At 39.5% G+C, this 27,442-nt stretch overlaps 1 long non-coding RNA gene across 2 annotated transcripts in view; it reads left to right on the forward strand.

The window, feature by feature from the left end:
* Positions 1 to 492: 492 nt before the first annotated feature.
* The window catches only part of LOC134284024 (uncharacterized), a 1,044,900-nt gene continuing 1,017,950 nt past the window's right edge, over positions 493 to 27,442 (forward strand). Inside the window, exon 1 of one of the 2 annotated variants that reach the window (XR_009995578.1) lies at positions 493 to 2,824. This is a non-coding gene — a long non-coding RNA (uncharacterized LOC134284024). The remainder of the gene's footprint in view (positions 2,825 to 27,442) is intronic. The other variant, XR_009995577.1, reaches the window with a different exon arrangement.

The following is a 27,442-nucleotide window of genomic DNA, read 5'->3' on the forward strand; positions in this document are numbered from 1 at the left end:
CCTCACTACCCCGTATCCTTATTCTTGCGTTACCCAAACCGTAAAGATGCACCCTCCGGAAGCAGCCTATGCATACGCGCAAAACCCATTTTTGCTGTCTTCCTATGGTGAGAAAACCGTCTATCCGGTACGAAACCCACCCCATCGAATCCAGTCACTGTAGTGGGTAGGTGGGTAGCTCGGTAGCAGACGAATACGGAAAAGAAGGAATCAGACAAGCAGGCAGACCAGCAGACAGACAGACAGACGGAAATTCGGAACAGGCAGACCAGACCAGCAACCAACCCACCGCCCATTCAGCAAAATTCGCCAGGCCGCTGAATTGGGAGAGCTGTGGGAGAGGTTCTCAACACTCTCCGAAACTTGGCGCCACTGCTAGCTCTGGTGAGAATGTGTTGGTGGTGGTGCTAGGGAAAACTCGTGGGAAAATTGTCCTGGTTCTTGAGTTCCGTCATCATCATAAGGTGTTCGATGGGAAATGGAAAGGGATTTAGTGTTACGAGTTTAGGTGTCTTGTTGTGATTAGGATGTATGGATTAGTATTGTGTGAAGGTTTTTTTGAAAAGAACGTGTCGTTTGCTTGGGGGAAGTTCATCGATAGCGGAAGAACTGAATTCATAAATATTGAATGGTTTTGTTGTGTATGGTTATGGTGTGCCAACAGGAAGTTTTACGTTGAGGGTGGGTAAGGATTTGCGATATGCAGACTCTCTCTCGCTCGTGGGAGAGGGAGAACCAACAGTCAGCTGAGGTCCTGTCAGGACGATGTTTGTGGTTGTGATAGCAAGTGTGGTGGCTCACGTGAGTGCGGTACTAGATTAGGCGGTGGGAGAACTTGTTGGCGCTCTCGGGAAATGTTCGGAAAAGCGATTGTTCTCAAAACCAGAGGCAGAAGGATAACTCTGTTTGGTAGCGGAACCGACTGAAATCAGATAGTCGTGCCGCTCGAGCCGTGCGAGTCATACTCTATCCTGGGCTAGTCCGTTTACGTTGTACGTGTGTTTTCCGGAAGTGAAATCTTTGGGATGGAAATTGGATCGCAAATGCATAACTGTTTATGATTAACTGGAAAAGGATTTTCCTGTCAAAGAAGATAAGCTTGGACTTGCATTAAGGGGATATTTTTTTCCCTGAAAATACAATTAGTCCATTAGCGCTCTTGGTGGCTAGAGTGGATTAGCAGTTTTCGGAATGAAATTTCGCTAAAATAGTGTCCTCTGTTTTGGAGTTGAGCTTTTTTCGGAGATAAGTGAAAAGTAAACAGTCCAGTGGCGGAAGTAAGCAGCAAGAAGAGCAGTGCAAGAGAATAAGGCTCCCGTGTCGCAGGGGTGTGTTTTGCTTGTAAAGTGGAAAGTGTATTTGGATGAAAGCCATGTCCTGAAAAGGAAGGAGAAGGTCCTTGACGTTTCCGCGACATCGTAAGATGCCCGACGAAAGCGGGTGCGTAAAAGAGGTGGAAATTATTTTAGGAGAGTGCTTTTCATCAATCATAATGGGATTGGAGTTTCGCAGCCTTGCAAAGGCATAAGTGTGACGGTCCTCGTGTTGGGGTAGGTTGTATACGTGAAACAGCCATTCTTCATGACTACGTAACAAGCGAAGAAAAGCAGAAAGCCGACACTAATAAAAAGGATATTTTCTGCTTGTTCATTCCGGAGAGCCTTTGGCTTCAAGTTGTTTGATGTGAAGAAGCTACAAAGGGAGAAACGTGATACGGTGGTTGAACCTTCGACGATGAAATTTGCAGTTGATTAAAAGCAAACATTTTGCAAAAAAGGATAACCTTCCGCAGTGTTCTACCAAGTGAATTTGTTATCATTCTTGATTAATTGTTATGGTGATGTTCTCCGGTTACACACGATAAAAATAATTTGAAGATAAAACGTGTCTCTTGGTGGTAATAAATTTTCATTCCAACTAGGAGCTTTCATGTGATACCTGTCTCAGTGTCTATCAAGCTTCAAAGGGCTGCCCTGTAGAACAGCATCCAACAACGAGACGAGTGCCGGATAACACGTTCTGAATAATTAATGCCACTCGAGTGATCCCCGCGTGTGAATGTTGCAACGACGACGTCAAGCCAGCGGCCATCATCGTTGCTGACGGCGAGCTTCGAATTAATCATAAAATTATTGGCCCTCTGCGAGTCGTTTGCGACCCTCCTGGACCTCGCCACTCTCGAACCGGGATCTGCAACTTCATCCGGATAATATATCCTCGTCGTCGTGCAAACAAACATTATTCACCTCCATGCTCTCGTTCGGAGCCCGTTCGGAAGAAAAAAAGCCCCGTGTGTTATCACCGTAAATTTATGTGAATCAAATATTTGCCCAACCCCCAAAAGTCAAACCAGTGAAAACCCAAAAAAAAAACGACGACGACCCCTTCGCAGTGATCTATTGCAATTGATGCTCGTCTCTTCGGTGTGAAAAATTAGAATTTGAAATTTGTGCCCCGCGACGTTGTGTATACCCCATAAATTGCTAGCACGTGTGTGTGTGTGTTTGACTGCAAGGGGTAAGCTTTGACCGAGAAAAAAAAAAGTCAGACCGCGACCGGCTACCACAACGAGTGAATTTTCACCTCACCGGAAAAAGGTTGATTTGTTTGTTTGAAAATACGGCGGCGCCGCTGTGTCCCCGCACCGACCTGCCGACCGACCCACCGTCGACATTGAGTGTTTGCTGGCAAAAGCGAAGAGTGAAAATCCAATAAATTTCATTTTCGTTCCCAATTCGGAATACCATCAATCAATAGGACGGAATACGTTTTCCAGTTTCTTTTGGGCGAGTTTTGGCGAAAGCTTGAAGGAGCAAATCAAAAGGTATGCTAATAGATTTAATTAACATTAATACATGGAAATGCCATTCTGATGGGGGAAAATTGGGAAAGGTAGAGTTAGAGTAATGGCTTTCTGGCAGACTTTTTTTCTTGCATTGTTTAACAGGTAGAAGCGGATTAACAGGAAAATTGCGAATATTCCAAAGGATATTTCTAGGTACAGGAATTCAGCGTAACATTGATAACTTTTCTGGTTTTAGCCTCACGGTTCTTGTGTACAACTTGCAAACATTTGATGTTGTATTCCTTAGCAATTAGTAGTCCTCTAGCTTCGTTTAAATTATTACGAATTTAAAATCTCGCCGTTCCGCGAATACTTTAAAGATTTGTACAATTTTCTTCACAGTTTACTCGTACATGTATACAACCATTCCATAGAAAAACGATATAGTGCATCTCCGATTGTCGTGAAACTTGGTGGTTCTTCGGAAATATTTTTTTTTTTTTCTAGTTTGTTTATTTGAAAGGCTCAAATGTTTAACTAAAAACTCTACAGAGCCGTGGTTCTACATGAATAAATTTGTTATTATTCTAATTACAATACAAAGAATTCAATAGTTGGATCGCCGGGCGCACATTTTTTTCGGACGAGAATGCTCCTTTGATCCTGATCCTGCAGACGCAAATTGAGCTCGCCGCTGACTTGCATTCTGTTTACTTATAGCCTCTCCAACTGCCTTTGCTACTTGCTTCAATTCCTCTATGGCTTCTTTCCGACGTATTTCCTTTTGATTTTCGACACCGCTGCTGCGCGAAACTTGCTGCCACTGTTCTTCGCTGTCTGTTTCCGTTGGTGATTCCAGCACTTCTTCGTCCAGGACCTCGATAATATCTTCAACCAATTCCGCTGATTTCAGTTGCTCCGATACGACTTCTTGTCCTGAGACAATCGTCGCGTATGACGTGGGCTGCGAGACATCCTTTTTACTTTCCGGTTTGTTACGAATCTGACGCTGGGGGCAGGATTTTTTCCGATGTCCAACACCTCGGCACGAGAAACACACATCCTTTAATCCATCGTAGAATACTGGGGCTTTCCGGCTGCCTACATCGATAGTCGGGGGGATTTCCTTTTCGACATCCATATATACACCCCTGACACCGGTGTACAAATGGTCCATACCAAGATTCGCTGGAAATTTTTCGCGGGTCATCCACTCCACTTTGCCGTAGTCCCCAAGCGCTGAAGATAGACTATCGTCGCTTAATTCCGGCGGCAAATCGAAAATCCGCACGTAGCAAACATTTCTGCCTGCTATTGCCATTCGCACATCCACTGATGATCCACAGGTATAAACGAATCTTCTTGGCTCCGTGTTCTTCTCCAACGCTTCTTTCATCGCCTCCGGGGAAGTAAATTTCACACAAAGCGAACGGTCATGCGACGTTTTGTATGCCGTTTCAAGCTTAGACAAATCGACATCCAGCTGCTTCAAAAATGTCGCGATTTCTGTCCACGATGGTCGTGGACTAGACGACGGGAATCGGAACTGAACAGTATTGACTATCAGTCCATCCATTCCGATAATAAAATTATTCCCACAATGATATCAAATTCCACCGGCACCGACACAGTGTGAAGCGAACGACCGAGCACAAAGCACTTTTTGGCTACCTAAACAACAGGCGCGCGGAGAGCATTTGCTCTCGACTGTGCTTGTCGGTGGCAGAAAGCAAACTGTTCTTCGGAAATAATTAGACCCGTATTTTTTTATTTCGTCATTAGGGTGACCAATTTTCATATAGGGTGGTCCAAAAAATCAAGGTTTTCCAAAACTAAACATTTTCAAAAAATCGTAACTGTTGAACCATTTGACCGATTTCAAATTTCTTTTTTTTTTTGTTTGAAAGCTATTGAATTGTAGTTTTCAGGAAAAATACATTAAAGGGGCTAAAATGTAAAGAGTACTATAAAATATGCAAATATATTAGTTTTTTCACGTTTTCATGGTCTCGGGACCAAAGAGGTACCCTGGTTTTATATTTTTATCAGAAAATTCAGCGAACATATCAAAAAATCAAAAATATATGTTGTTTTGTTTTTGAGAAATGATTTTTTGAATATAGAGAGTCATATATTTTAGTACTAGCTACTCTAAAATTGCTTGAAATTGCAAATTCTCATAAAACTATGCATAATATTGCTTTTTAATGTGATTCCTGGTGGTTTTGATATCCATAACATTATAAGGAATCAAAATATAATCAAATTTAAGAAAGTGTCTTGTATGGGAAAATTTCACCTTCTATTTTCAAAAAATCATATCTCAAAAACTAAAAAACATACATCTCTGTTTTTCTATATGTTACGCCAAATTTCCTAAATTTTCCGATAAAAATATAAAACCAGGGTACCTCTTTGGTCCCGAGACCATGAAAACGTGAAAAAAACTAATATATTTGCATATTTTATAGTACACTTTGCATTTTAGCCCCTTTAACGTATTTTTCCTAAAAACTACAATTTAATAGCTTTCAAACAAAAAAAAAAGAAGTTTGAAATTGGTCAACTGGTTCAGAAGTTACGATTTTTTGAAAATTTTTAGTTTTGAAAAACCTTATTTTTTTGGACCACCCTATATGAAAATTGGTCACCCTAATGACGAAATAAAAAAATATGGATCGAATTATTTCCGAAGAACTTCAAGCCCACCAAGTTTCACGACAATCGGAGATGCACTATATCGTTTTTCTATGGAATGGCTGTATAGTCTTAAAATGGACCGAGAACGTCGGAATGTTACCTGTGGTCGGAGGTATTCCGGTGGGTCACTTGATCAGATTCTTATAAGACTCTATTTCTATAAAAACTTATACCTTTACCATCGATCATTGTTTATAATCGGTTTGCACTATTAAGGAACTATCATATATGGCCACCGGGCATATTCTCCGGTTCTTTTAGGAAATCTTGGTTGTCTTGGTGGGCTTCCAACAGCAATTACTTACTGGAGAAATCCCAGCTGAAAATGCTTCAGAAATCCCAGCAAGAGTACCTGCCGAAATCCTAATGAAAATCTGAAGCAATCCTATTAGGAACTTTTACTATTATTTCAAGAGGCTCTCCTGAAGGAATCTATAGAGAAATCTATGAGGATTATTTGGAAGGGTTTGCACATATAGAAATCGTTGGAGAAACCTCTTAAGCAATAATTTCCAGAAAAATCTCATCAGACATGCTTGATACAATTCAAAGATGATTTATCTAAGGATTCCTCCAGAATTTCCTCCTGGTTGTCTACATGCAGTTTTTATTGTGGTTCGTCCATGAATTTTTCATAAAGCAGAATTTCTCTTATTATTTTTCCAAAAATTACCGCAATTTATCCAAGGATTTTCCAAAACTACTCTCGAAATTCCAGAAATGCCTGCTGGAATTCATCAGAAATTCTTTTTGTGATTTCTCACGGGATTTCTACATGGATATCTCCGAGAATTCAATTCAAGAATCCAAGAAAATTGGCATTTCTCTGCAGATTTCTCCAATAGTTCCTTCAAGAATTATTCAAAGAATACTCGCTAGAGTTCCTTCTTTTGATCCTTCTGTGATTGCTACAGTGATTTTTCAAACTAGGATTCCTCCAACTGTTCTTCCTATGGTCCCTCTAGAGATTTTCCCATTTTTTTCCTCATCTGTAGAGCCTTTTAACCACTGCGTCCATTATTTAGGAATATTGTGGTACGACCCATATTTAATTTTCTGCTAGTCAAATATCCTGTCACAAGTGATAGATAATGGTTGATGTAACACCTGATCCCAGCAGGGCACAACTCGTTTTATAAAGTTTATTACACTGTTGGGATTATTTCTTCAAATTTCCAAGGGCTCTAGAAACCCTCTACCAAATATCGCAAATCTGTGATGGGACAGCACTCCGCAGTTACAGAGTAAATTCTCGGCAGTTTCGTTTTCCGTTTGACAGAAATGACACTCGGAGGATTGGATTTTTCCAATCTTACTTAGATGATATTTGCTCTGCCAGTCATCAGACCAGTAATTACTCTAAGATTTCTTTTGTTTAGATTCATGGATTTGGCTTTTTCTGCACTGGGTTTTATGAACCTTTTCGCTTGCTTGGATGTATCCGTGGCATTCCAATTAGATTCAACCAAGGACATTTCCCAAGTTTTTAGTTTCATCCGAAGAGCACACTCAGGAAATCCACTCAGGGCCTACAAAGCTTGTTGCACCCTGTCTGGCTAAATTGTCGGCGTTATCATTTCCCAGAATTCCACAATGACCGGGCACCCAATATGAAGTTACCTCGTTCCTACTGGTCACTTGCTTCAGAGAAATAATGCATTCTCACTAGCTTTGATTGACAAGTGAATGATCTTAGCGCACTTAGAGCCGCTTGACTGTCCGAAAGAAAAAACAGAATCAAGTCAAGTACAAGACACTGAAGATGACCTTACAGTTGAGGTCGAAATACGTATCTGTCAAAGGATGCAAATTCTTAGTGGAATTCAAAGGAAGAGTACTTAACGCGATTTTCTTTTTACTTACAGATATTCCCCTAACAAGCCCAGGTTAATCATCATCAACTGATGGAGTGCTTTTCATTGATCCTGTCATAGATATACAAGCAAGTCTCTGTAGGTTACTTAGCTTCCTTTGAGAGGTTACCTCATTTGTTTTGGGCCACCAAACATGTGAAGCATAAGTAATCTTAGGCCGGACTATTGCAGCATAGATCCAGTGCATCATGTTAGGTCTAAGCCCCCAGGTTTTTCCTAAGGCTTTGCTGCAGACCCAAAGGGCATTCGTACCCTTGGTTAAAACATTGTTTAAATGTGAATTCCAATTCAGTCTTTTGCCGAAAGTTATCCCAAGAAGCTTATTTTCTTCCGAGAACAGTATTTTCCTCCATCTAAAGAAGGTCTCTCTAATAAAGACAAATCAATCAATCAATCCATCTAAAGAAGGTTCAGTAAGATTTATTTTTCACCTTCTAGTAAATGATACAATTACAGTTTTTGAAGGGTTTACGTTTTATCCATCCTCTCGGCACCATTTGAGGGTAACATTCAACGCAGATTGTAGCCGGCTAGATAGCGGGCCTTCATATTTTCCTGCGTATCCAATATCCTCAAAGCCTTGATTGATGGGCTTTTAAGGAGTTTATACACTACCAAAAACCACAGTAAGGGCGATAGCTTTCCTTCTCCACCTTGAGGACAGTCCTTAATAGATCTTACTGATAAGTGCGCACCTCCAAGAACCGAAGAGATATCTCGATCTTTAAGCATCGATATTATCCATTCGATAATGCACGCATCCAAGCCCCTTGCTTCCATTGCTGAACGCATTGAACTGTAGGATGCGTTACCAAATGCTCCTTCAAATTCGAGAAAAGCAACCACGGGTATTTCCTTGGCTTGAAATGAACTCTCAATTTTGCTGACTAGCGACTGTAGCGTTGATATGGTAGATTTGCCTGTTTGATAAGCAAATTGTTATTTGCTTAGAGGTATTTCCCTAAGCTGGTAGACTTGACAAAGCCATCCACGATTTTCTCCATGGTCTTTAACAGAACACAAGAAATGCTATGGGTTGAAGGCTTTTGGAGTTGTTTTGTTCCGTTTGCCAGCTTTTGCGATAAAAACAACTCGAACCTTACGCCACGCCTTAGGTATGTAAGCCAAAGTAATACTGGCTCTGTATATTTCGGTTGACAGCTTGAGCTTGAGCTTGATTGACCGTCCGTGGATGCTACTCCAGTATCGCCAGACCAGCTACATTCACACAAGGAACCAATAAGATATCTGCCGGGGACTAGCAGGCATCTTCAGTGTGTGAGTGTTGGTTATCTTCTATTTGAAGGCGACAATGGCGCCTGTCACGTCAGGTTTCAGGTCAATGTGGGGAAGGGGAAGGAGATGATGATTGTAATTGTTTGTTTTCACAGGAGACCGAATATACTTCTGCGTCTGCAAAAATTCATGCGGATGTCGGAGTGTTGGTGGGATTTGGTTGACAATGGGTTCACACATTGGTGTGTTAATGCCAGGTGTAAGGTGAGAGATTCGTGTATTTAATACTCGGAAGATAATGCGGCACAGTTCGTTTGATTGTATAACTCGTAGGCGTTATATATGATAGATTGACAATGTGCTGTGAAAGTTGGAAAGAAGGGAAACGGCTTTTTCAACCCGTTTCTGTTCTTGCGAAGGCTATGAACATGTGAATATACATGAATTGTATACGTAGGAGGAAAGGGACGGGCCAGGGATTGAACCCAGGACCTTCTGCATAGGATTGAGAAGCGGTAGCCACTAGACCAACAAGGCCGTCATGGCTCTGAATATTTCGGTTAAGAGCGGACAAATCGCCTCTTTTCCATGAAGAAGTAAAGCTGAGAAAATTCCATCTTTTCCGGCAGATTTGAAAGGTTGAAAAAAGCTCAATGCCCATTCGACCCTCGACGATGTGAAGATTTCACAAGCTTTTTTATAAATAGGCATGGGTCGACCATGCATGTCTTGCCTTATCTGAGTCCTGTTGGTCATCCGAATAAGGAATCGACCCTGGGAAGTGAGTTCTTATCATTACTTCCAATAATGTTTCAAAAGAATCAACAGTATCATCTTCTTTTTAAAAATTTCCAAGACAATTTGAATTGTCTCTCGAAAGGACTTTATAAAGCCTTGCAGCCGTAGGAGCGTTATTGATGTCTTCACATACCCGTCTCCTGTACTTCCGTTAGGCTAGCCTCAATTCTCTGTTGCATTCTGTAGGGGCTTGTTTATACTGAACCCAATCAGATGTAACTTTTACTCTATTGAACAAATGTCTAGATTTCTTCCTCAGTTCTGCCAGCTTATCATTCCACCAAGGGACATCCCTGGTTGGATGAATTTTATCAATAATCTCACCATTTTGAAAGAAAGATTTCCCCATATTTACTTTGCTAAATGACAAAAAATCATTAGCAATTGCCATCAGAGGCATTTTCCAACTGTGAAACAGACAAGATCTGCTCACCCTTATAAGAATTATCATCCATTAAATAAAAGCGGTAGAGGTCCCAGTTAGTTATCTTTGAATTTCTATAGCTTTCAATTAAATTTGATCCGGCTGTATAATCGAACCTGATATAGGGTATTGGTTCCCTTATTAAGCATGTGGCTCCCATTTTCATCCTATGAAAAACAAAGGATTTGTTTTGTTTCTTATTTTTGTATTTTTTGTTAGAAGTGAGCATCCATGAAAACAAAAAGAACGGAATCAATCAGTTCCGTAATCGCTTGTTTTCGAATAGGATGAATATGGGAGCATGAGATTACTGATGGCACACATACCCTATTTGTGATCTAACAATGATTCCACATCAGAAACATGCCAGTTTGCGATCTTATCTGATAGCAGATAGCTGCAAAGCGTAAAATCTAAAACTTCCTGTCGAATAGCATTAATAAAACTTGGAGAATTCCCTTTATTGCATATGTCTATGTTATTAGACGAATTGTAATTCAGGAGATCCTCATTTTCTTCTTCTTCTTCTTCTTCTTTCTTCTTTATGGCTTTACTGGGACTTGGCCTGCCTCGCTTCTTTGAGCACTTCCACAGTTATTAATTGAAGGGCTTTCTTTGCCTGCCATTGCATGAATTTGGATATTGTGCTGCAAGAACAATGATACACTATGCCCAGGGATTCGAGAAAATTTTCTCGGCCAGACCGGGGATCGAATCCACCGTTTCAAGGTTGGCGATCCATAGCCTTAACCACTAGGCTAACTGAGACCCCTCACCTCTTTTAATAATATCTGTACTGCTCCATATGGTATGATGGGCACCCTATTACAAAATGGGCGTTTATTTTTATGCAATAATTAACAAAACTTACGACCAAATATGGTGGTACATCATCAACGTCTCCTGGAAAATATGCAGAAGCAATGCATTCCTTAGTTTTCCCCGGGATTATTGGGACCTCCATTTTATTCGCTACAATGTCTCTTGTAATAAACTCAGTAATTTGGACAAACTTTGTTCTCCTACTTACTAAAATGGCTGTTCTTGGATTAAACTGGTTTTCGTCACATAAGATTCTACAATTCTGCGAAGTGCAACCCATCAGCTCGGTTCACGGAGCAAATCCGGTATCGGAGTTTCGGTACGGCCACGTGGTCGGTTGGTTTTACCTAACGGAGTCCAATGAGGCTTTTCGCACGAGGCATACTCACCGCTGGGGATTCGAGCCCTACGAGGAAGGGTCGGTTCGGTCACATTGTTGGTGTAGGTAGAAAGGTAGACGAGGCTCGACTTACGGGGCAAACTCGCTGCTGCGGGTTTGGTACGGCCGCACGGTCGGTATATATTGTCGGACGGAGTCCGGCGAGTCTCAAAGGCAGGCATGCTGCCGTTCTGGTAATAGTACATATATCTGACCAGTTTCATTATCAGGAAGGGCCACATAACCGGGATTTTACCGAAGATACCGCAAAAATAACAACAGTCACGATCGCAGACGTGTTCATTGTTTCATAGTTCAAAACCAACTCCCTGACCTAGGAGTACGATCGCCTTCTGCACCACAGTCACTCATCTCCCCTGAAGTGGGTGCTGCATTATTCCGCACCTCCATATCAATACAATCACGGTCACTCAACCACCTATTTATGAAGATACCTATGGTGAAATCTTCTTGGAGTTCGCCCAATGTTAATTACGCTGTGTTAATTCGCCCAATGTTAATTACACTGTGTTTCGCAAACCCACTGAGTAGATGGCTGTGCAAAGGTCAAACAGGAGCAGAAACGATGCGAGCGTCATAAGCGAGAGACTTGCAAACTGTAGAATATTCAAATATACCGTTAAAAAGGGAAACGATGGGTAGTGGGAAGAGTTAGATGTCTGTTTGTCTGTGGTTACACGGTCGTTACTAGTGCACAGTGAATTAAATAAAATTAAAAAAAAAAATCTAAAATAACACGTATACACGAGAAGCCACCCAGAAAAGCATTCCTTATGCAAAAACCCTCAAAAACGATAAAGGGTAGACACTACGACGCTTGACAAAGGCCAACTCCCCAGGCCGAAACGTCGGGAATGTAGATAAAAGTCGTCTGCGTGGTTCGAAGACTGAGAAACCATTCTTCTCTCCATCAAGTTTCCAGTCGTAAAGCCCCATACTTTATCATAAGATTTCCTCAGAACTCCTGCTGGGATTCTTCCAGAAATTTCTGCTTGTGTTCCACTTCCAGAAATTCTTCCGGGGATTTCTGTAAAAAATCCTTCAGATATTGCCCTAAGATATTATTTTTCAGGCATTTCTCCTGAAATACTTCAGAAGTATGTTTTGCTGGGATTCCTACAGAAATTCTTGCTAGTATTCCTGCAGGACTTTTTTCGTAGTCATTTCTCTAATAATTTCTCATAATTACTTCGTGGATTTATTCAGGTTATTTTGGTAGGATTTTTCCCAGGAATTCACTCAGGAGTTTCGCTTAGGATTCCATCAGGAAGTTCTGCTGGGACTTTACCAGAAATTCTACCGGAGATACAGCCAGGGATTTCTCTGGGGATCTATCTATGAATTGCTTCAAAAAATCTTTGTGAAGACCTTCAGTTATTCCTGAATTACTCCAGCAATTTTTTCAAGAATTCAGCTGGAAATTTCTCCACGATCCGTCAATTGTTTTCGCTGTAGGGTCTACTCTATGGATTGTTTTAGGTTCTTTAGGATTTTCTGCATTGAGAAATGTTGCAGGGAATTCGCCTTTAATTCATGCTAGAATTTCTCCAAAAAATCCCCTAGAACTTTTTCAGGAATTCCTCCGTGGATTTCTCCACGAAGTTCATCTGGAATCCTAACAAGGATTTCTTTCAGGAGAATTCTTGAAGAAACTTATTTTCGTACATAGATCGTTTCAGAAGTCGGCCGCTACAGATAACGGGGGAACTAAACCTAAACATTCTATTTACTCGAACAGAAAAACTACCCTTCTATTGGTTGTACGGAGTACCCGTAACAGCAGTAGTGTACTTCTGACTTGCTTACCATTTGATATATCCATTTTGATTGGCAGCTGGACATACACAGATGATCTATGCGGCAAAAAGCTGTACCTAATTGTAATGATATATACAACAGAGAGTGAGTGACCACATGCTAGAGTGTTGAGTGGTTATTTGTTTACTACTGGATCACACAAAATCCTCGTAAGAATCCTTGAGAGACGCCTTTGAAGAATTTCTGGAACATAACTTGAAGGAATTTCTGCTACAACCATACTGACGAAATTTCTAAACAAATATTTGGAAAAAATTCCTATGAAATCCTTGGGTAAATTTTCAAAAGAATCCATGAAGATTTTTCAAAAAGAATCCTTGGAGGAATCCCGAAAGAATGCATGGATGCCAGATGGAATTTTTGGAAGAATTTGGGAATGAATTCTAGGAGGAGTTTCTGGAGAAATCCGTAGAGGAATTCCTCAGGAATTCCTTGGAAGAGTTCCTGAAATAATCCTTGAAGAAGTTGCCATTGGAGACATTTCTAGAGTAAACTTTGGAGGAATTCCTAGAAGGGGGAAAATTATCAAAAAGAATCCTTCAGGGAGTTTCTAAAGTTTCCTAAGGGTAGAACCAAAAGAAATCGGGTGCAATAATTGCTAAGAAAATTGGCATAACGTGCCAGCTTGGTGTTTTATTAACAATTCCGCAGTTATTAATCAAGAGCGTTCTCTTCCAATGACTATTTTGTATTTGTATATCGTCAGACACTAAGATGCACAATAAAGTCAAAAAGGAATTTCTATCAATTCAAATTAGTTGCAAGTTTACAAGAAAGAATCCTTGGAGGAATTCCTGATGAATTTGTTGGAGGAATTTGTAAAAAATTCCGTAAAGAAACACTTTTTGGAAGTTATACAGTGATAGACATTCGTTTAGCCGTGGCCTAAAAATTTCCAAAAAAGTGTCAGAAAACTCATACAAAAGATTTTATGATAAAACATTTTTATCGAAGTGATAGTATATCTAGTACTGTTTTATTAAAATATGATACATCACACTTACATATACACTGAAACAAAAACGTGGGTACAAACCCTTCAAATGTCATTTTTGTCTAGACATTCGTTTAGCCGAATTGTACATTTTTTCGAATTCCATAATAAAAAACTAACAAATTTCAAAAAATATCCAACAAAATCATTTTGTATGGCGACCTGCATTTTAGATCGGCTTGTAAATCATGAATTTGATCGTTCTCAGAAGTGTTGCCATATTAATTTTACATGCATCTCATATAAATATGTCATAATATTGTAAATGTTCCAAATTGAGATTTGATGTAGTTATTTTTATCGGAAGTGTTTCAAAAGAATCTAATGAAAGTTTCATGATGAGTGCAGGTTGAAAATTTACGAAAAACAATGTTTTTTACAAAAAAAATTAACGCAAACCATAAAAAAATCACGTACTTAAGAATTGTTTTGATGAAATATGATGGTTTCACTTGCATAAATCACAGCGTTTACTATTATTATGTCTTCTAATAGCTCGCAATATCTTCTAGACTGTATTCTGGCTGAAATAACATACATTGGACAGCTCACATTTCGAGAAATGGCACCGAAAGTATTCAAATTTCTAGCATGAATTACTTGTTTAGACGTTACTTCAAATAAATCATTTTAAAAATAAATGTGATTAAAAACTAAGATTCAATTATAATTTTTGTCTTCAGATTGAATGAAAGAAGCCAATTGATTGACCATATCTTGCATTTTTGTATGAGCATCTGCTTCTAAATAAACAGGGTATAAAAATTCTGACACTTCTTGCAGTTCTTTCACTTAGCAGTTCTAACTCATTTGGTAATGCTAGTATAAATCAGGTATACTGCACAGGCATTAGGGCACGTCTTTATTTCAACGCAGAACTATTTGTTTTAGTTTCTATCAATCCCATTCTAAGGTTTAACCAACCAAAAACCAATACACTTAATTTTAGCATGACATTTTATGCAATAATTTGAACATTTCTAACAATAATTCTGTGCCATATTTTCAAAACTGCTAATCTAGTTTACGTTTGAGTGTTTACAGAAATCATTTTTTTTAAATAAATTTGTTAATCATCGCTTCTCCCTATCGGGACATTTTTTAAAAATATTTCTCTTAATTTCACAAATAAATAAACTTTTAAGATCAATTATCTTGATAACACGTCATAAACTAAATGCCTTGGGGTACCGTAAACCGGGGTCAAATTGATCTCCGGGTCGAAATTGATCAGACGATTTTCAGTAAGATTGAGCATACTTTTAATAGTTTCTTCACATGTATCGTGCTGTAGGAATCGAGTAGAAAACGATATTTGTAGGGAAACTATTTAAAGTATGCTTTATCTAACCGAAAAACGTCTGATCAATTTCGACCCGGAGATCAATTTGACCCCGGTTTACGGTATATCCTCGAAATATACTCACGAAATTTCAAAAAAAATATTGAAAACCAATTTTTCATTTACCTCGGCTAAATTAATGTCTAGGCAAAAATGACATTTGAAGGGTATTTACCCTCGTTTTTGTTTCAGTGTATATGTAAGTATGATGTATCACATTTTTATAAAGCAGTACTAGATATACTATCCCTACGATAAAAAAGTTTTATCATAAAATCTTTTGTATGAGTTTCCTGACACTTTTTTGAAATTTTTTTGGCCTCGGCTAAACGAATGTCTAGCACTGTACATTGCTTTTTGAAAACTATAACTTAGTTTATTATAATATTGATGTTGAGCTGATCAAATCACATTTCAATTTGTTGTAACTGACTTTGTTATAACTATGATAAAATACAAATTTGTTTTCAGAACGATTCCAACAAATATATCTAAATATAACAAGCTTTGTTGTAGATATAAACCGATGATATATTTTTGTTATGTTTTTGTTATGCCTTATGATCAGGAGGAGAACGGGAAGAACGAACATAAATTGAGCGTTTATTCGAATAAACGCTCGTTTTATTTTCGTTCTTCCCGTTCTCCTCCCGATGACGTTAGCTTGCAAAATGAAATCTGCAAATATGTACGGTAAGAGCAAGTTTACCGGGGGCTACTATCTGGGTGAGTAAATGATTGCCCACAGAGTTGTCATTTTAGTTTAGTTACTCATTTCCACACCGGTCGCTACTATATTTAGTTACCGGATTGCGTACCGGTCGTTGCCAAATACTGTTGCGGTATAAACAAAATATTTTGGAAACCTATTTTGGAAGAATGTCTTCTGGGATTCCCCAGGAATTCCCTCTGATATACTAGCATGAATTTTTACTGAGTATCCTCGAGCAATACGTACTAAGATTTCCCCAGGAATCTCTTCCGGGATTTTACCTAAAATTTCTACTTGGACTTCTCATTCTTTTCGGGATTCCTCCTTGAATTTCTCCGGGGATTCCTCCAAGAGTTCCTCCGGGAATTCATTCAGGAATTTCTCCAGGGTTTCTACCAGGAATTCCTTCGGGGATTACTCACAGAATCCCTCCGATGATTCCTCCGGGAATTCCTCCGAGGATTCCTCCGAAAATTCCGCCGAGGACTCCTCCGAGAATTCTTCCAGGAATTCCTCCAGGGATTCCTCCGGGAACTCCTCCGAGGATTACTCCGGGAATTCCTCCGAGGATTCCTCCTGGAATTCCTCCGAGGATTCCTCCTGGAATTCCTCCGAGGATTCCTCCGGGAATTACCCCGAGGATTCCTCCGGGAATTCCTCCGAAGATTCCTCCGGGAATTCCTCTAAGGATTCCTCCGGGAATTCCTCCGAGGATTCCTCCGGGAATTCCTCCGAAAATTCCTCCGGGAATTCCTCCGAAAATTCCTCCGGGAATTCCTCCAAAGATTTTTTTTTTTTGTTTATATTTATGTGTATTTTAACTTATGCTAATTCTACACTCCCTCCAAGGATTCCTCCGGGAATTCCTCCGAGGATTCCTCCGGGAATTCCTTCAAGTATTCCTCCGAGAATTCCGCCGAGGACTCCTCCGAGGATTCTTCCAGGAATTCCTCCGAGGACTCCTCCGGGAAATTTTCCAGGAATTTCTCCAGGAATTCCATTAGGAGTTTCTCCAAGAATTCCTTCGGGGGTTCATTCAGAATTGTATTCGGATGTTTCTTCAGGAAATTCCTCCGTGGGTTTTTTTTAGGAATTCAATGATTTTTTATTTTTAAACAAAAGAGCGTCTTTTTCTGAGCCGCTATGATTTTTTTCAGATTTTTAGAACATTATTTTGGTACCTAAAATCAATTTCCAAGAGATTTTTTGAAATCACCTTTTGACAGCTGGGCAACTGCTTGACAGCTCCGCTCAGTACAAAATGCGACAAGGGGTGATTCGACAAATCGCTCCCATATAAATTTCAAATTGATTTTTAAATAGGTTCCCGGGCGTCAAAACTGATGAAAATTTGGATTTCGGCTCAGTTTTGCATGCAGATTCTGAATATGAAATTATCTCAACACCACTAAAGAAGCCAATCCACCTGAGGAATTTTCGGATGAATTTCTAGGGGAATCTTCGAAGGAATTCTAGGAGGAATCTCCACAGAAATTGTATATGAAATTCCCGGAGGAACTTCCGGATTAATCCCCGGATAAATTCTTTGGGAGTTATATTTTCTTTTGATTCTTCCCGCACTTCTCTCACCCGAACGCTGCGACGGGTACTCCTGGACATTTTCGCTTGTGATATTCGCAGATTTTATCTAACTGCAAGTGTTTACAAAATTTGTTGCATACCACTGGTGCGTTTTGTTCGAAACAAACAAATAAAAACAATACAGCTTTTTTGACATATTTGAAATAGCAATCGTTTCCCGCGCAACTATCGGGCGCCTAAATTTGTGCGCCCGATGTTTCCCGAAAGCCTCGCCGCTATTTTACTAGCTCGGTTAGTAGCCCCCGATAAGGTATAGCGCTATGATACTGCGCTATGTAATTTAGTTTAGTTGCGCACCGGTAAAGGTGCTCTAACTCAAACATTGAATGAACAAGTGATCTTCCACAGCTGTCGAATGAACATGTGTTCATCATTACTCGACAGTAGAAGGAGAGTTTTACAGCAGTATAAAGGGGTTTCAGGGGCACGGTTACAGCGGGTGCAATGGGTCAGAGTAATGAAAACCGTGGTGATTTTTTTGTTAAGTTTAAATAATTTAATAAAATGGAAAAATTTAATTCAACACTCCAAAGTAATGCTTCGAGAAGAGATTTTGTGAGCTTGCTGCTATACAATTTCAAAACTTGAAAGCCTCTTAGGCCACATCCACTACAGAATTGCGGTATACCATACGAACGCCTTCACTGGTTGAGTTCCAGAAAGTTTCTAGGGTACCGTTATGCTAACGAATTTAATTATCATTAATTCATGTTAACGTCGCCTAGTGACGCTCCGGTGCTGGCTGGGCAAAGAACGGACGGCCAAATATTTACCGGGCTTCAATTGGGAGTCTCATTTGCGTATTCATGAACCGAGTGCGTGCCGCGTGCCCATAGGGTCGCGGTGGAAACCCTCGCAAGAAACCCCACCGAAAGTAAATAAGACATTATTGTGCGGAATGGAAGTGAAAGTTGTTGTTTATTGTCACTAGCAAAGTCCCCAAGCACTGGAAGCCTTGTGCGCTCGCTGTTCTCCGAGCTTGTGGGTAGTTGACTGACGGGAACGCTTTTGAAACGAACAACTTGGGGTTGAGCCAAGAGGGATTCCAACTAGCTAGCTACGACGGTGGGGGCTAGTTGACTAGCGGGAATATTATTTACGTTTATTACTATTTATGGGACAAGGTACAGGCTTCGGTCACCGATGATGGGCTGAGCTTTTGTTTTCGATCTGGAACGAGTATCGCTCGAGGAAACGGTTTGTATAGAGCTGTTGAAAATATAAGCTGCTTACGAGATTCACAGCACATTAAATTAAAAGCTTTGTTTACCGGGAATAGCTTAGTAGAATACTTCGTCTATTTGAAAACATCCGCCAGACAAATAGTTCAAAGCATTTGTGAACTTTCAAACGATAAACTTAGATATATGTATGTGTGTTATGCTCAGATAATTTAAAATGATACATCGTTTATATTTGCTTATCCGTTCTATATGCTACAGTTTATATTAATCTGCAAATTAACGCTTTTTCTATTTTCGGAATGGTAGTATAGGGTCTCCAACTTAGCGGATAAGTTATTGGGTCACCAACTCAGAAATGGATTGGATTATCGATCTGTTTTAGAATCTCTTTGAGTAAGATATTCTTCGATTTACTAGATATGTTTAATTAAATTTTACAGTATCGACATCATACACGCTGAACAGCTTTAAAATATTAGGTGTAAAATATTTAAAAATGTTTATCAATAAATCACCATGAATACTCGTTTCGAAGGTTTTACGTGATTACCACAAGTTAACTCACTTGCGAGATTACTACTGGAGTGTAGCAAGGGTTGCACCTTTTGCATACACTTAATCAAATTCTCATCAATCTTGATTGCAATAATTCCCTCCCACACCGCAATTTACCAACAACCACGCAGCCGGAGAAACATTCCATGTCAAGTCATGTGCTCCGCTTCATGTAGTATCTTTGCCTCCCGCAAATTGTCACACCAACATCACCACCACCGACCGACCGGGACACGGGAATCGTTAGTACCGTGTCATTTTTGTTGACGAAACTTCCTCCTCTTGTCACAATTTCCATCTCCAAAGCTGACATTTCGAGCACATCAAAAACCAATCAATTTCCGACGAGCAAAAAATAAAAAAAAATCCGTCTAATCGCAAGCGCGAGCAGCAAAATATCGGTACATACGTAGAAGCATCCCCAACCGCAGCAGTAGTGATAAAAACCGAGTCGCTCTCTTTCGTCGCCTCAGGGTTTCACGTGTCTATAAAATCTGGGAAAAGAAGACAGCTCGAATCCCGCCCCCTCTCGGTAAGGGAGTATAAAACAAGCTATCTTTATATCTGCACCATTGCCGCTGTGAAATGGTCGTTATGGAACAAATCAGTGTTATTTTGTGAAAAGTGTTTTTGAGGGAACTTTTCAATTTACCATACAGAATTTGAATATTATAATGGACCCGGTCACATCGTTCACGTTTTTTTAAATTCTTAATCAACCTAATTTACACCTACATATTTTGTCCCCTTGGCCTAGAAAGAATTCCTGGATTAATCCCTAGAGGAATTCTTGGGAAAATTCTTGGAGGAATTGCTGTAGGAATTTCTGAAGGAAAAAAAACGCGGAGGAATTTCTGGACCAATTCCTGAAGAAATTCCTGAATGAAATCCTGATGAAACACCTGTGGTTATTCCTGAAGGAATTCTTGGTGGACTTCCTGGAAAAGTCCCTCGAGAAATGCCTGGAGGAATATCTGAAATAATTCCAGGATAAATTCTGGGAGAAATTTCTGGGGTAATTTCTGAAGGAATCCCTGGAGGATTTCCTGGAGGATTCCTGAAGAAATTCTTGAAGGAATTCCTAGAGGAATCTCAGGAGGAGTTCATGCAGGAATTCCTGGAGGAATTCTTGGAGTAATGTCTGGAATCAGGGAGGAATTGCTGGGGTAATTCTGAAGAAACCTCCTGATGAATTCCTGGAGAAATCTTCAGAGAAATTTCTAGAGAAATTGTTGAAGAATCCCTGGGGAATTCTTGGAAAAAAAATCCTGGAGGAATCTCTGAAGCAATTTTTGAAGAAACCTCAGCAAGAATGCCTGGAGCATCTTTTGGACAGATTTCTGTTGGAAACCCAGGAAGAATTCCTGGAGGAACTTCTGAAGAAAATCCTGGCGGAATCTTAAAAGGAATTCCTGGAGAAATTCCTAGAGGAATTCTTGGGGCAATACCGTGGAACTATCCCTGGGAGACTTCCTGGAGGAATCCTTGAGTTAATTCCTGGAGGAATTTTGGAAGGAATCCCTGGAGAAATTTCTGAGGAAATTCCTAGAGGAATTCCCAGATGAATATCTGGAATAATTCCAGGAGGAATTTCTCTAGAAATTTCAGAAGGATTTGTTTGAGCATTTTTTGGAGGAATTCCAGGAGAAATTATTGGAGGAAATACTGGAGGAATCGTCGGAGGAATTCCTGGAGGAATCTTTGGAAGAATCCTCAGAGGAATCCCTGGAGGAGAAATTCCTGGTAAAATTTCCGGATAAATCCCTGGAAAAAATTCTGAAGAAATTCCTTAAATTATCTGGAGAAGTTCTCGAAGAAATGCTTGGATGAAATCCTAAAGGAATGCTTGGAAAAATACCTGGAATAATTCCTGGATAAATTCCCGGAGGAATTTCTGGGGAAATTTTGGAACGAATCCCTGGAGGATTCCTGTAGAAATCCCTGAAGAAATTTTTGGAGGAATTTTAGGAGGAGTTTGTGCAGGAATCCCTGGAGGAATTCCTGGAGAAATTCCTGGAGGAACTGCGAAAGGAATTCCTGCAGGAGTTCTGGGACAATTCTGGAGGAATACCTGGAGGAACTCCTGGGACAATTCCTGGAGGAATTTCTGGAGAATTTTCTCAAAGAATCACTGGAACAATTGCAGGAGGAATCCCTGGTAGAATTCCTGGAGGAATCCCTGGAGAAATCTCTAGAGGAATTCCTGTACGAATCCCTGTAGATTTTTTCTGAGGTATCCATGCAGGAATTCTCAGAGAAATCCTGGAAGAATTCCTTGAACAATTTCTGGACACAGCCGTTAAGCAGTTCTCGGAGGAGTCCCTTGAGGAATTCCCGGAGGAATCCCAGGAAGAATTCCAGATGAAATACAAAGTTCAATTCCTAAGGAAATTCTAGGAGGAGTTTGTGAGGGAATCTCAGTACTGAAGAAATTGCTGAAATTCCTGAGGAATCCTGAAATCCTGTATTAATTTCTAGAGGAGTTTCTGAAGGAATCCCAAAAAGAGTTCTTGCAGGCATTTTTTATATAATGCCGGAAGTTGTTTCTGAAAGAACTATAGAAGGAATTTGCGTGATTCCCTGCAGGAATTCTTGAAGACATTTCTGAAGAAGCCCCATGAGGAATTCCTTAGGGAATCTCAGGAAAGCTTTCTTAGCGAACTCCTGGAAGCATTTTTGTAGAGCATTGTCCAGTTAGAATCCGGACGCAGATAATCTCTTATATCTCAGAGGTGGTATAACAAACAGAAAAGGTGAAGCCCTCAAAACAAAGATAATTTACTGTAGTTTCATGGAAAAATATCATTTAAATTATTTAATTTAATTTTTAATACATTTTCTCATTTTTTCCGTGATTATTTCCTTAAAAATCTGCACAATGGTAGTAAATTTTAACAACAACCCCTTCGGCGGATTTGTTTAACAATCAGGTCATCTCTGTAGTGTCCTGAGACCCTCTACCAATCTGATCAGGATTTCAAAGAAACTTTGCCAAATATTTCTCTTCTTGCGAAATTAAGGGCTATTCAGTGAATTCCAAAGAAGCGAAATTTGAGTGTTTTTTCGTTAATAAACACTATCCAACAGTGATGACACCACCACACATCTCAGGCTGTCGTGATAACTCACCAAATTAGCTCAAACCTCTACAGATCCCTTGTGTGCATTTTTGAAAAGCAGCACGCGATTCCTGAGGTTATCATCTTTGTACACATTTGGTGTCAAAATCGTGATGTGAGAAAACGATGTCCAGAGCTCGAACTTCCTGGCAAATCTTGGAATTCCAAGCAGATTTATCCATGAACATAAACTTCAATCTTCCTTGGGCACTTCCTCATGGCATGATTAACAACATCTGTGCACATCACACATAATGGTTATGGAGACATTAACATTTTTCGCGACTGTCGTACCTGACCACGCTTAATTTTCAGCGTGTTTGTGCAAGATTTTTTTCCTTCACTTATCTTCAATCTGAAATAACTTTTCACTCGTAGCAAGAAAATCGATGAAATTTTCACCATCAATAGAGGACTTGTTTATGATCAGACTGCTGTAAAAAAATATGATTACGATCATTGAGAGCGTCACAATAAATAATCCTTTGCGTCCGGATTCTAACTGGACAATGCTTTAGGAATCCCTGAAAAAAAAATCTGAAGAAATGCGTGTCTGTACTAATTTTTGGAAGATTCATTGAAGGAATACTTGTGTGAACCCCTGAAGGACTTTTTGTACAAATGTTTTAAACAATTCCTGGATTATTTTTAACCTTTCAGGACGCGCAACATCAAGCAACCGAAACTGCACCACACTCGCGCTGTATACGACGAGCGAGGTTTTATTTTGGTAATGTTGTACTTTTTACAACAGAGTGCGTCCTGAAGGGTTAAATAATCGCTAGTATAATTTTCTGAAAGATTTTCTCCAATAAATTGCTGCAAAAATACTTCGAATCATTCCAGATGGAATTATTGGAGCAATCTCTACCGGAATTCTGGAAAGAATATATGTAGAAATCCCTGTAGATATCTCTGAAGGAATACCTGCAGAAATACCTTGAAGGATCTCTGGAGAAATTTCTGAAGGAAACCTCCAAAAGGAGGAACCACTAAAGATATCCCAGGACAAATCCTCGAAGACATTTTTGGGTGAATTCTTGAAGGAATCTCTTGAGGAATCCATGATGCGCAAGCTATGGAAAAAAAATCCTGGAGGAATTATTTATACTCATATAGTTTACGAAACTAGGAACAAATCTAAAACAGTCATTTTGATTTCTCAAAACTGTAATGCCGATTTGCATATTCACATATCGAGCGCCCATACCACTTAAAAGTCATTACAAGTCAGGCCCCCCTGGGCCCCCTCCAGAAAAAAATCCTAGCTACGCCAATGTGTGTGGCTATTGGTTGTTCCTGTTTCCAGTCTGATTGGGGGTCCATTACGAGTTGCCTTTCACCGATGTTCAAGTTCCGGGTCCATTTGAGCCATGGACTCAGAAGAGGGTCAGTGTCAGATGCTCTCAGGGGGAAAGAACAACTGAAGTAAGCGCTGGGGCTGGAATCGAACGCATGGCCATCTACTTATGAAGTAAACATGTGACCATTGCGCCACGGGCCCCTAACCAGTGATTCAATTATGGATGGAGTTATATGCCTTGAGAGCCCGAAAAAATGGACAATCTTCATTATTTTTTTAACCTCTGTAAAGCATTATGATCTTCTTTGACTTTTTTTTTAAATTTTAATTCCATGTAGGGAGATGAGTACGTTAGGTTTGAATGGGCAATTCCAGTCAATGACACAAATAGAGGTGTGCCCCATAGAATGCACCTGTCAATTCTACATCAAGAAAAATGGGTTGGTTAGCCGCAATCAGTTGAAACTATTTTTTTAATTCAGAAAAACAGTGTTTTTAGGGAAAAGCATGCATCGATGAATATTGAATAATTACTTTTGTCTCGTGAGTCGAAATGTGTTTCGGTCTGCGGCAACATTCATCATTTAAATGTAAAAAATTCTATTTGAATTTTAGCCTATAACTTCATTTATGTGTTAATGCTCTACAGCGTTGGGACTCTTTTTTAAAATTCTCCATAGTAATTCTCATATAAATCTATTTTGCTTTTGGGCCACCATTAAATCACCACTGAAATGGTTGAAAATTTGACAGGGCTCTAGTTTTGCACCAAGGATTGTAAAGCAAATCCCGAAGGACTAACTGTATAAATTGTATTGGAGTTATTAAAGTATTAATATTAGCTTTATTTACGAGGTTTACAGCTCCAGGCTGGTACGGTTGAAGGAATTCCTAAAAGGGCTCGGAAAAATAAAGATTAATAAAAAAATACAAAGGAATCACAGAAAAAATTTAAATTGTCAAAGAAATTCTCAAAGACGTTGCAAATAAATTCCTAAAGCAATTTCCGCATGAATTTACAATAAAACTACTGAAAATACTATCATGGAAGTTGCCGTTGAAATTTACACTTTTTTTCTTTTAGTCGATTTAACTAGTTCTTCAGACACAAATTTCCAAAGAAAAAAAATCCCAAAGAACTTGATGAACAAATTCGAATTAAACTAAATTTGAATTAAACTGCCAAAGAAATGTTTAGAGAAATCGTCAAAACAATATCCGAGGGATTACCAATGAAGTTCTTAAAGAAATTGACGAAGGAGTTCTAAAGGAATGTCCGACAAAGTTAAGATAATTGGGCATGAAATTTGAAATGCGATACTGGAGAAATCCATAAAACAATTGCCAATGAAGTTATACAAAAATGCCGAATGATTCGTTAAGGGAATTTTTAAGGTAAAAGCCAAAACAATGCATAAATGATTTTTCGGAAAAAAAGAAAACTCCGAGTACATCACTGAAGTAATGAAAAGAAATTAAAAAAAAAAACCATAAGAGTTCACAGTGGTCGAAATAATTGCCAAACGAGGTTACACTGGTTAGAATGGTCATTCTTTTACTGTACGTAACTTAGCAAACATTCTGTAGTTCTAGGATTCAAACTTCTCAAAGTTGTACTGGAAAATTATTCTCGTATACCTTTGATTGTTTCCAAATAACTAACCAATACCACAATGAACGTTGTATTTGTATTTAAAACTAGCAGTCTCGGCAAACGTCATCCTGCCTGCCTACTCTTTTTTTTTGACATCCGGTTCCATGAAAAAAAAAATGCCACTCAAAATGGAGTTTCAGATTTTCCCATTTTTCGTGCCTTCCCGTTCACTTTTTCTAATTATTTTTTCGTACGAACACGTCGGAGCCCTGGCGGAATGTAACAGTGAAAGAATCATGTCGATCTGTTGACCCGTTCCCGAGCATATTCGTGACATACAAGCACCATTTCATTTTTATTTATATAGATAATAACTTCCTGTATAATACGTAATTTGGTGTAGATTTTGTAGTTCTAACCATCTCACAATCATTCTGGAAAATCATTTTTATGTACACTTGATTATATTCAAGCAATAAAACAAAAGAGGTGTCGTGATGACCCAAAAACACGCGATTTTATGAAAATTTTATAATTCTAAGTATTCATTCTTATCACAACCATTCTGAAAAAAATATTTCATATATACACTTGATTGTTTTCAAGCAAAAAGGCTGTCGTGATAAATGTTGTTTGTAATCAAAAATACAAAGGAGATTGGGCGAATCTGGGCCCGGAATGTACACCAATTACTCATATCTCTTTCGAAAGGTCTAATTGAGACAAGAAAAAGTTGCTATGGGGTCAAAAATATACATCATGGGAGAAAAAAGTTATTTGACATTTTTTGGGATGGATTTTAGTTGTTTTTGTTGTAATTATTTGCATAATTTTTCACAAGCAACCAATCTCAAATAAATAAAAAGTCTCATCTGTCAGTGTTATACTCAATGATAAGTCATTCTATTACAAAAAGAAGATAATGATGATTTCGGTGACAGGCCAGTGCATGTAAAAGGTTGGAGTTTCTGCAAGTTTTAAGGAAAAAGTTAAGGGCGCGTATAGTGTATTAATTTAGGTATTGATATTATTATGGTGAAGAAGTATAACTAAAAGTATTATACCTAAAAACCCTTCTCTTGAGCAAGTACTTTTGAAAGGTACAGATTTTAATGTTGAAACACAGTGAAACATCAACATATAAGGGAAGAATAAAAAAAAAGTGAATTTAGTGTGGCATATCAGTTAAACATCCTATGCGCAGAGATGCGAGTCATCAACGTTCGCGCATCATCGAACACCGCGACCCAACCGCGACAACAATATTCGCGCTCCATCAGATATCGCGACAACGCGACGTCGCGACGCGCACGTCGTCGGTCGTCAGCGACACGGTGCCGGTCTGACAGGAGAGACCACACCGCCGACGATCGGCCTCTTTCGCATCGCAGCAACCGAGCGGCAAGCACGCGTCATTCAAAACAGGCAGCATGCGATCTGCGGCAACCGGCCGAAACTGCAGTGCGGATATTTACATTTAGTATACATACAATGGATCTAAGAAGATTCGGATACTGAGAGCAATACCTAGGGCTATTCCAAAAATAAAACAGGATTGAAGAAAAGGGGCTGTCCATAAACCACGTGGTCATTTTTTTGGAACTTCTCAACCCCCCCCCGCGTGGTCATTAGTCCATACAATTTTTTTTTCCGTCCATACAAAATGGTCATTGGCCGAACCCACCCCCCCCCCCTTCATGACCACGTGGTTTATGGATAGCCCCAAAGGCTGGCAACTCATGGAGCAAGATGCTAGTAAAAGCAAAGAGTTAGTGGAAAAAGCTGACGAATCGAGCAAAAATCTCATAGTAGAGTAGGAAGTTGAAGATTCTGGGAAGAAGCAGATGAATCCTAGAGAAGGCGAGGAAAACCTCCAGAATTAAAAAAAAACTGGGTATTCTGGAAAGCTACCGAGGGCTCTATGAACATGCTGGTAGTTCTGAGGAGGAAGTGGTGATTTCAAGGGAAGTAGAAAAAATAATGAAGTTTAAAGATAGAAGCTTGGGACTCTAGGTAGGATTGAATAAGACTGACGGCCACAAGAAGCTGGGGTTTCTGAGGGACAGCTGTGTGTGTTTGAATAAACTGGTGATTAATAATGATATCGAGAGGCACAATAGTAAGCTTTGTAGGCGATGTGGGGACGAATGTCATAAGACGCAAGGCAGGGCAAACCATCC

Source organism: Aedes albopictus, chromosome 3 (assembly GCF_035046485.1).
Source record: "Aedes albopictus strain Foshan chromosome 3, AalbF5, whole genome shotgun sequence".
NCBI classification, from domain to species: domain Eukaryota; kingdom Metazoa; phylum Arthropoda; class Insecta; order Diptera; family Culicidae; genus Aedes; species Aedes albopictus.